We start from the raw sequence: 10,834 nt of genomic DNA, 5'->3' as shown, positions 1-10,834 counted from the left end.
ATGTGTGAATAAATTGTTTCTGATTATTTCCTTGTCTTGTATAGTACTTTATAAGAGGTGTCAGATGGTTGCAACAAGGAAAGTCACTAATCTATTCAGAATGTTAAAAAACATTAACAGACAAAAGAGCTCAACTTTTTGTTCTATGTTAAATTTGTTTTCTGACTGGTCTTAGTGGGCCTAGTTAGAAGTAAAAACATAATTTCCACTAATATATAATATATGATTTCTATTGTTTTCCTTGAAATGTGTGTCACAGTTACAAGAAAGGGAAAAATGTATTTCTGGGCAAGAAGACATCCTAAAGATCCATGCTTCACAAACTTTCATATCCATCCAATCAGCTGAGGATCTTGGTAAAATGCACATTCTGACTCTGTAGGGTTGGAGTGGAGAGTCAGCATCCCAAAGGTCCCTTGGCAATGCTGATGGTGACGTTTCTTGGACTACACTTTGAGTAACAAGGCTGTAGAACAACAGGTTCACAAATGCAAAGAATGACCAAAGTGGTCACTCCAGAGGATGTGTTGTATGTGCTACTTGGCTATCAGGAAGCACAGGGTCCTCTTCTTGTTGGCCAGTCTGGCTGGTGGGTCCCTGGATGGAAAGTGAAGCATTTCTAGGTGTCCTTGGTGTGCTTTTCCTGAGAAAAGAGCAACAGCTGTTTCTATCTTCCATGCTAGCTCCTTGCTTGTAGCTCGGCTACCGTCACTCTGAGATGGAAAGGAAGGGATAAACTATGAGAGTGAAAGAGTCAAAATGACACAAAAGGTTGGAAAGAGGAAATAGAAGGAGCCAGAAAAAAAGAATAGGACTAATTTATCTGGGAACTTGAAAGGAGTATTCTTTTCTCATTTATTAATTATTCATTTCAATTTATTCTAAATAGTTTGCCCTAGTGTACAATGTAACTAGATAGAATGATCTCACAGGCAGGACTCATTTTAATAACATAAGTATCTGCATGGGGCAATTTGATGATGTTTAGTACATAAAGCCAGAGTTAATTTATCCTTTTCAGGGCTTAAACTCCTCTAGGGAAATTATAAATAAAAACAAGCTTCATCTCCAATAAAAATAAAACAAAAAAGTGTCCTTCAGATCTTACTGCTTGGTGACTTTATGAATAGGAATGGAAACATTATTGCCTTTTGGGAGGTTGACGACCTCAGCTGTTTTTCAACCTTTTGAAGAATAAGAACGAATTTTGGTGCCAATACTCAAAAGTTTTCTCAGGTGGACGAATAACAGCTGGTAACTTGGTTTGTCATGGAAATTGCACCACCTTAAAATCACCAGGAGAATGAAAGTGAGCTTTGATTTTACCCATACTAGTTCTATGAACTGGGGCCTATGTCGTGGGTCAGGCACATAATAGATGCTCAAAAAAATGTTACTACTGATCATATTTCCCTTAAGCTTTCTGGGCGTCAATTTCTCAGTTTCCCCAAATGTAAAAATGAAGATAATAATGTTTACCTAACAATTTATGTTTTGTGAGGATTAAATGAGCTAAGACACATAAAAATACTTCTTGAACAGTAAATGAAAAATTAAATAGTATTATTAATTTTAAGCTATAATTAGAAGAGTGAAAAGGGGTGATTGTTGGATAAGAGAAAATAAACAGATAAGTTTAATAATAAAATTTAGGACCTGAGTAGGGTCACCAAGGCAAATGCGTAAAATGACACAGGATGTGCACCGCACCACGCCTCCTGCTGTCCCCTGGAATTGTGTGACGCACTCTAGGGAGGGATGCTGGGCTGCCAAGGCTTGGTTGGTTGATGGTTTAGAATTGGATAGACCATGTAAGAACAAGTAAGCCAAATAACAATGAAACCACCTATATTAAAGTACCATAAGGTCGTAAGGCAAGAACTGTGGTAGAAGTCTGATTTCCACGGAAGTATAGGCCTAGCTAAACATTACTCAGCCGTTTGTTTCATCACTTCCCTTCCTGTGATTGCTTACTGCTTAGGAGTCACATATCCCCGACTGGCATAAGATTTGTAACTTCCCTAATCACTTCTGTAGATAACATCACTATTGTAAAATCTAAGACAGGTCTTTGAGATATTTTCTAGACTCTGCATTCAGAGCGACCAAGTGATGCCTACCAGACCAGTGGCCATATGTGGGAACTGGTCCAACAGGTGCTGTCTCAGCACAAGAAGACAATTTGTGCTTTCCAGCTCTATGAGTTTATCCCCAGCCAATCAGCAGATCCAATTCTCTAAACTTTTGTCTGCCAAACTACCTTTAAAAACCCTGGCCCCAAAATTCTCCAGGAGGCGGATTTGAAAAATTCCTCCTGTCTCCTCGCTCAGCGCCCTGTGATACTAAGATATTAAACTCTTTCTCCCCTGCAACCCCTGCTGTCTCAGTGTATTGGCTTCCTTCTGTGCAGTGGGCAAGGGACCCAGTTGAGTGGTAACAAATTATCTAAGATATTTCTTTCTTGCTTTCATGCTCTCATTCTCTCTCTCTCTCTTAGTTTTGCCATATTATTTTATGAACTATGCATAAGAGAGACAGGTAATTGTTGAGTGGCTTTTTATGATCTAATCTCCACCCCACTACCTTGAAGTTACCCCAAGCAGCAATTCAAGTTTCCCTACTGTTCATAAGGCCCCCTTCTGTGCCCATGAACCTTATCTGCCCTCCTCCTAGAGACAATGTGACCAGATAGCCCAGATTTCTTAAAACTCAGTTTCAAATATTCTGTCATCTCATTCCTCGTTCCATAGCCAGTGTCTCTTTTCCCCCACACCCTCTTGTGTGAAAATTCATAGTCTATTGCTTTATTCCACAGGACTTTTCATGATGGTTAATTTATATCTGAAATTCAACTTGCTAATGATTCCTTCTTTCCTTTCATCCTGCAAACCCTTTCAGATTATTCTTCCGAAAGTGCCAATTTCATCATGTGGAATACATGTTAAGCACTTGCAGATGCCATCCCAAATATATATACAGCCCAAACTCCAGAGTGTAAGATGTACACTCCCAGTTCCAAACCATTTTCACAACAGGCTGGCTACGGCTTGTCTGTCTAACTTCATCATCCATTACTCCCCCCCATCTACATTCAACAAACTTGGTCAGTCTACAACTCCAGAATAAACTGGGCCTCTTCTCCCCCTTACCATTTCCCTTTCCTGAGTTGTTTTCTTTCTCCCTTCTATCTATTATTTTAGTCATACAGTTGTATATGTGAACTTTCAACAAATGCACACTGCTCACTTTAAATGCAGTGGCGATAGCCAAAATATTAACTACTGGTCAGCATGAAAGTAGAACAATCAGAATGGCTCTCGCCAGAGTGCTGGAACAGCATCCCAGCGAATGGTTTCTGGGCAAGGCACTAATCCTTCAGTTACTGGATCTCAGCAAGGGTTGGAGGGAGAGAAGTTGGGAATTCTTGGTGGAGGAACAGGTATGACCTGGTTGGCGGAGGCACTGGGGTGGAGGTGGGGGAGGACTGGTGCTATTTACCAAATAGCACGAAAATATTGCATCATTGAACAACTGATCTAAACATCCAGAGAGGACTGGCTGAACACCAGGGTCAGGCTTTGCTGATGCATCTCCAAGCTCAACTTAAGCTCCTTTTCCACAACCCTGGGGGCCACTAGTGATCCCTCCCTCCTCTAAATTGTTTCAGCACATTTTGCCCATACCACTTTCTAAGCATGTCTACAGCCTTCTATTGTTTACTCTCTTTGGGGGGACTATTATACAATTCATCCCCCCAAGAAGATGGTAATCTTTTCCAACACAAAAGTTACACTACATCTTTGTTTCTTCCCAAAATGTCTAATGTAGTGTCTGTTTCTCTTAATTCTATAATATGTGTCAAGTTGACTGGGCTAAGAAATACTCAGATAGCTGATAAAACATTATTTCTAGGCATGTCCGTGAAGGTGTTTCTAGAAGATATTAGCATTTGAATTGGCAGACTCAGTTAAGAAGACTGCCCTCAGCAAGGTGGACAGGCGTCATACAATCCACTGAGGGCCTGAATGGAGCAAAAAGGCAAAGAAGGGGGAATTCACCCTCTCTGCAGGGGCTTCCATCTTCCCCTGCCCTCAGACATCAGGGCTCTGGTTGTCAGGACTTTGGGCCTGGACTGTAACTATACAACTGGTTTTCCTGGGGCACCAGCTTGCAGATGGCAGATCCAGGGACTTTTCAGCCTCCACTCCGTGATCACATGAGCCAATCCCTCATAATAAGTCTCTTTTCATATATCTATATACCTATATCTATATAGACAGAGAGACAGAGGTATATAGATATATAGATATACCCAATCGGTTCTGTTCCTCTGGAGAATCCTGACTAATACAGTGCATTTCTCTGGTGATCACTTATCCTATACTTATTAAGGAAGATTGATTGACTGAATAATTGGGAACTATATATAGATATATTAATATCATAATGCAGTCATCCCAAATCACCTGGAAAGTGAGGGAGAGAGCTCTGAGGCTCTGCTGAGGGCTAAGGATTCTCCTCCCAGAAGTATCCACACACACACAAAAGTCTGCATAAAATTTCAGTTGTTTCACTTATCCCCTAAGCCATTCATATATTCCTGGGAGTCCACAGAACCTAGGTTAAGGACTCTGGTTTAAACAGAATTTTATAGAGCTAAAACAACTGAAAGAATTAATGTTAGAAATAAGCCAGGCACAGAAAGACAAATATTGCATGTTCTCATTCATATGTGGGAGCTAAAAAAGTTGATTTCATGGAGGTAGAGAGTAGAATGACAATCATCGGAGGCTGGGAAAAGTGTGTGGGGTGGGAAGGGAGAATGGACAGAAGTTGGTTAATGGATACAAGCATACAGTTAGATAGAAGGAATAAGTTTTAATATTCGATAGCAGAGTAGGGTGACTATAGTTAACAATAATGTATTGTATATTTCAAAATGGCTAGGGGAGGACTTGAAATATTCTCAATACATAGAAATGATAAATACTCAAGGTAATGGATATCCTGAATACCCTGGCTTGATCGTTACACATTATATGCACATAACCAAATACCACATGTACCCCATAAAAATGTACAAATATTATATATCAATAAAAAAAATTTAAAGAATTGGGCCGGGCGCGGTGGCTCACGCCTGTAATCCTAGCTCTCTGGGAGGCCGAGGCGGGTGGATTGTTTGAGCTCAGGAGTTGGAAACCAGCCTGAGCAAGAGCGAGACCCCGCCTCTACTAAAAATAGAAAGAAATTAATTGGACAACTAAAAATATATAGAAAAAATTAGCCGGGCATGGTGGCGCATGCCTGTAGTCCCAGCTACTCGGGAGGCTGAGGCAGGAGGATCACTTGAGCCTAGGAGTTTGAGGTTGCTGTGAGCTAGGCTGATGCCACGGCACTCACTCTAGCCCGGGCAAAAAGAGTGAGACTCTGTCTCAAAAAAAAAAAAAAAAATTTAAAGAATTAACTGTAATGGTATTTTGGTAGTCCAGTGTGGGAGCTACTTTAGGGAATCTCATCCATTTTCACTTCTTAGATCATTGCATCTAAGTGGCTATCTCCTGGCCTCGTTTGACCTCGGAGGCAGAAAGCTGGAGAACCCACGTGGCCAGTGTGGTGGTCCAGTCTCCTCCCAGAATGTTGTGCTGCTAACTGAGGGTCTCAGACAAAGCACGCTTATTACCAGTTGTACTCATAGAAGTCACATAACAAGTGCCAGTAACAATCTAGAGGAGGACCATCTTTGACTGGTTGAATTAATTAATAATTACCACATGCCACAGTATGAAGAGTGTGATTCATGTCTAAATGGGTGGGGAAAAGGACACATGAAAATGCAAGAACAACTTTGTCATAGACGAGGCTTTCTTCATCAGGGAAAGCAACCTTATTACGTAAACTAAAGTGTAGACATGAGGTATAAAGTAGTGAGATCATTACCACACTAAAATTCTATACGGAAGTTTTAGTTACGCACTGAGTTACGCACCCCAGTCAAAGAGATGGCACTTTTATCAACTCCCAGAGGTAGTTAATAACCCTCCTGGCAATAAACTTCCTTCTCCAAGAAAGAAGAGAACTTATTTACAGGGAACCTCCCTTCTTTGGTACAGACATGAAAGTCTAGAAAAATTATACTTTCTCACATTTCATTCTGATTAGCTTCACTCTTTGGAAAAAAGTAGAAAATCTTTTATATACTATTAATCTTTGGGTTGGTTTCTGTTGTCTAAAATTTCTTGGAGCACACTACTAAAACAAAAACATCCAGTATAGATATTAAAGAGAATGGCAGAAAAAAAATAAGTAAATAAATAGTTCAACGTATGCTAAGTAAGATTACAGCCAACCTATAAACCAGATGTTATAGGGCTGGAAGGCATAAAAAAACTGTCACTATTTTCCGAGAAATCTCGGGAGGAATTACATCAGTTCTGTGGACACATGGAGGAGAAGGGGTGTGCAACAGACAAGGCTCTGACTCAGCAGCAATCTGATTTTTCATATGCTTTGACGACTGTGATAAGATACAAAAGTGTCTGAAAGGAGAAAGTTTATTCTGTCTACGTCACTCTGCAGAGTGCCATGCCCTGTACCACATGTGGCTAGATCCTTACCGAAAATACTGCAAATACTATGATGGTAATGCGAGACTCAGCAGGGCTTGGGTGGTCCGGGGGAAGAACATTAGAAGAGCCATCTTCCCTGGTCTCTTCTGCAGCTAGTTTGCTGTACAGCGTATCCTCAGAACCAAGCTACCCCATGTGTGAGTGCAAAGCACAACTTCTCTCTAACAGTCGGACCCAGAGTCTAGGTAGTGTCAGGCCCACTGATTGAACACTTTCATCTACTTTCTCCACTAAAAGGCCATCTGGGCATTGTGGATAGAGTGGCTGCCATAGCAACAAAGGTGGTATCTTCCACCCAGGAGTGACCTGTGAATACTTGTTGAATAAGGTAATATAAACCTACCTATGGCCACGAACTCCTCCTTTTCCTGTTTAACCACAGCCTTGGCCCTGAGATGCCCTGCTTCCTGGGAGAACAGTAGCTACATCCAAGAATTAAAAACACCTCAAAAAATTCTAGGCTGTCAAATAAAATCAGGAAATACTGGGAAACTTTCAAGTGGTACAGTGGTAACTTTTCCAGGCCCTAAAAGCAGTCTGAGGCTTTAATAGATCTATGGGCTACAAAATTATCATCCATATTATTGATCCAAATAATTTTAGTTAGATGAGTGGATAAACAAAATGTGGCATATACATATAATGAAATACTATTCATCCTTAAGAAGGAAGGAAATTCTGATATAGGCTACAGTATGGATGAACCTTGAGAACATGCTAAGTGAAATAAGCCATCTACAAAATGGCAAACATTATATGATTCCACATATATGAGGCACCTAGAGTGTCAAATTCATAGATACAGAAAGTAAAATCGTGGTTGCCAGGAGCTAGAGGAAGGGATGAGTAGGAATTTATTGTTTAATGAGCATAGAGTTTCAGTTTTGCTAGATGAAAAGAGTTCTGGAGATGGATAGTGGTGATGCTATACAACAATGTGAATGTATTTAATACCACTGAACTGTACACTTAAAAATAGCTGATAGCCAGGTGTGGTGGCTCACACCTGTAATCCTAGCACTTTGGGAGGCTGAGACAGGAGGATCACTTGAGGCCAGGAGTTAGAGACCAGCCTGACCAAAAGCAAGACCGACCCTGCCTCTACAAAAAGTAGAAAAAATTAGCTAGACATGGTGGCACACACATGTGGTCTCAGCGATCCGGGAGGCTGAGGCAGGAGGATTGCTTGAGCCCAGGAGTTTGAGGTTGCTGTGAGCTATGATGACACTACTGCACTCTAGCCCAGGTGACAAAGTGAGACCTTGTCTTAAAAAAAAAAAGAAAAATTGATGGCATAGGGGAGAAACATAATTTCTTTTCTTTCCCTTTTTAGGTTCTTATTTGAGACATTCTCCTGAAAACAAAAGTCAGATTAACAAAATAAAAATAAGCAGACATTTATTATCCTATGCTGGAGAACTCTCAATTCAAAAGTATTTCTCTCTCAAGGAAGTGGCTTAGGGGCTTGGCTTAACTAGCATTTAACAAAGACCCATAAATTCTGCCTGGAGACAAGACAAAGGAAAGAGCAGTTCCAATCTTTTAAAAGGCAGGAAAATGTGAAAAACTCATAAAGTTTCTAATTCTCAAATTCCTCTGGTACCTTCTCTGGGCCCATGAGCAAGTGCTATGTCCAGTAAGGAAGGATTTATGTCCTGCCATCAGGCAAAGAGAGGCTGAGACAACATTCCCCTGCATTTTCAGTGTCTTTAATTTAACAATCCTCGATATTTGGGGGAGAAATATTTTGGTTTCCTTCAGTGGTAAATTTTGTTATGTGTATTTTACTACAATTAAAAATAAAAGGTAAAAATTTTAGTGAGTCTTATTTGCATGCAAGTTTTTGAACGATATTGTAAAATGATGTAGGTACAATTAATGCCTATCTTTAGGGGGATTTACTGTTTTCAGGTTTGTAGGAAAATTGAAGACAGATTTGTATGTCTGGTATTGAACTTCCTCCCATCACAGGGGAAGTAAGCTCAAGTTACTTCATATGGGAATTCAAGAAAGAGGAGTCTCAGAAAGTTAGAGAACTTGATGTTCATTTCCCATAAAAGTTAAAGAAAAAAGGAAAAGAGAGAAGTGGAAAGAGGAAGAAGAAGAAGATGAAAAAGATTCCTGACCTTGGCATTCTAGTTTCATGTACATCCAATCCCACAAGTTTCTGAGATGGAGCAGGAACTCCTCTTAGGAGCCTGCCAGGGCCCTCCAAGCATGGAAATAAAGGAAAAAATCTTTAGCCCCTTCAAGGGAAGTTCCATGCACCCATTAGCCTTGAAAAGTGAATGGGCAAGCTGATGAGAATAATGGCCCTCCAAGCAAGCCAGAGTCACAAGGTGTTTTTGTTCCCTGTGGGAACAAAAAGATGGCATCTTAGTATATATTCCCTGAGTTGTTTTTCAGAAACTCCCAACTGGATGCAAAATGCAAATAAGGGGAACTGAGGATTTGAACTCTGATCACCATTCTTTGTTCTAAGTTTCTCCCTGAGGGGCCAGGAGAAAGTCGCACCCATCTTAACATTCCTTTTCACTAATCCAAGGATCTCTGAATCTACCTATGACCATAACCTCCCCTCTCCCCACTACAACATATCCCCCTTCTTAGAGCCAGGCCAGTGTGTAACCTCCCTGTATTGATTTACAATTTTGCCTGCAACTTTTGCTTTCCTGAAGTGTGCCCCTGCCTTTAAAAACCCTTGCTTGCAAGCCATCGGGAAGTTTGGGTCTTAAGTATTAGCTTCCTGTTCTCCTTGCATGGCACCAAGCAATAAAAATGCCTCTTTCTCCCACTATAATTCTCAGCTTCAGTGTCTGGCTTTGCTGCACTGGGCGAGTAGACCCCATTTTGGTTCAGTAACATTTCTCCCAACGCACACTTACATGCCCTGGCAATCTAAGATATAAAGGCAACCAGGCTACTCTACCTTTCCAATCTGTTTTCCCAGAACACCCTTATATTGTCAGTCTTTTCAGTTCAACTAGCCTTACAAATTCCTTCTTGTCTCCTGTCTTCATTCACAGAATCCCAGAGTTGGAGAAACCAAAGGTCATCTCATCCAGCTGCTCACCAGATGCCTGAATCCGTAAGTTGGGCTGATTTCTTCCTTAGTTAAACATTCATTCATTTTTCCCACTTGGGCCCATAGAATAATTTTCTATGTTATAAAAGGTACAAGAAAAAATACTCTCGAGGAAAAGAGAAAAAAGAAGAAATAAGCACACTCTAATTTAAACTCAAAGTTAAGTTCTTCTCACTTATTAATTATATTAATTATATTTTAGAACAATATTTAAATCTAATTGTAAAACATTAAGTCTACAGTGATCCCATTTTTGTCTCTCCCCCAAAATGTGTGTGTGTGTGTGTGTGTGTGTGTGTGTGTACATAGAAAAAACTCCCTACATCGATATATAAAGTTTCTCTGGAAGTAAAGTCACGGGTGCCTTCTATTTCTACCTTTGTTTATTTGTATTTTCCATTTTTTATCCAATTAAGGTTCATTATTTCTTCAGTAAATGAATAAAGTATTTATAATGTATGTTTATCATATAAGTGAATAGAATTGAGGTAATCAATTATCAAATGTCACACAAATTTTCAACAGAACAAAAAACATGAATTAATTTTTAAATATACCTAGGAAAATTAGAATTGATTATGACCTCTTATTTCCAAGGAAAGAGAGATTAGCCTTAAGCCTTAACAGGATCAAAGCCAAGACCAAAATCATAGATTTTATGTTGAGTTCCAGAGCACAAAGGGCTGGGCTACCCTCTGGGACAAGTGTCATTTTTCCCTTAACTTGAACCTCCACCCAGCTCTTATGGTTTATTGTGTGTTAAGCATTGTGCCAAGCCTTGGGTGGGAATTCAAATATGGCTAAGACTGGTCCTAACCCTTAAGAACTGAGATTTTTCCTTTTTGGCTAGAAAAGTATTCCAACAGGCACCCTGATGATCTTCTCTTAGAAATTGTTTTCAAAAAGACTTTAGTTGACCATGCCCATTATCTCTCCACATCTCATAGTCATTGAAACACCTAAAAGAAAGGCCCAGGAGGTCTTTTATGTTGGCATCTTCAATTGCTGATATTGCTGGCATGTCAGTAGATTCTATGCATCTCCTGCCAGTCTGTTTTGGTATCTTTGCTCTGGGTGTGTTAATTATTGTTAGCCAAGGCCCTCCCCTTCCCAAGGAAAT

Source organism: Propithecus coquereli, unplaced genomic scaffold (assembly GCF_000956105.1).
Source record: "Propithecus coquereli isolate 6110/MARCELLA unplaced genomic scaffold, Pcoq_1.0 Scaffold118, whole genome shotgun sequence".
Taxonomy (NCBI): domain Eukaryota; kingdom Metazoa; phylum Chordata; class Mammalia; order Primates; family Indriidae; genus Propithecus; species Propithecus coquereli.
The sequence above is the reverse complement of the archived record's forward strand: the minus strand, read 5'-3'. Positions refer to the sequence as shown.